A 659-nucleotide genomic window follows, 5' to 3' on the forward strand; every position below is an offset into this window, starting at 1 on the left:
CCCAAACGTCAGGGCCACCCTCGCAGGTATGTGTACGTTGGGTACGGTACAAGTATATACTCCTTCGAGCGAAAAGAAATTGAAGGCAATAGACAAAACCTTGTGTCACTGACCATTGCGACATGGTTGTCATCCCCCTTTCCTTGTTCCACGTGTGCTACATGGGGGAGACGCCCACAACTCGAACCCTAGGTTGATGTGCCTCCGCGGGATGGTTGTCCTCCACTAATGTTGGTGGTCGACAAACTTGTTTAGGGTGGCCATGGTCGGGGGGAGGGGGAGGAGGGGGCGGTGTTCATCTCGACTGTGACTGCGAGGTGATTGGGAGCACTGCCAGGAGCCTGTAATGCGCAGTTATGAGGCTTGATGAGGACCACCAACCTGGGTTGGGGTGGTTATGGTCAGGTGTGTTGTGGATACTTGACCCCCTCGTGTGTTGGGCCATGCCACCGGTGGGTTCCTTGCCAGCCCAGATCCGAGCGTGGATCGGTGGGGGTGCCCATTGAGCTCGACCCACAACCATATATTGATGATATTCTGAGCTAGTGCCATTCTTGGACTTCCATAGAGTCGTGGTGGCCTCCTACGACAGTCATTGACCCTATATAATGGCAATTGTGCATGGGGTTATTTTATCGAATGCTAGGGCAACTACTTGG

Source organism: Triticum aestivum, chromosome 7A (assembly GCF_018294505.1).
Source record: "Triticum aestivum cultivar Chinese Spring chromosome 7A, IWGSC CS RefSeq v2.1, whole genome shotgun sequence".
NCBI classification, from domain to species: domain Eukaryota; kingdom Viridiplantae; phylum Streptophyta; class Magnoliopsida; order Poales; family Poaceae; genus Triticum; species Triticum aestivum.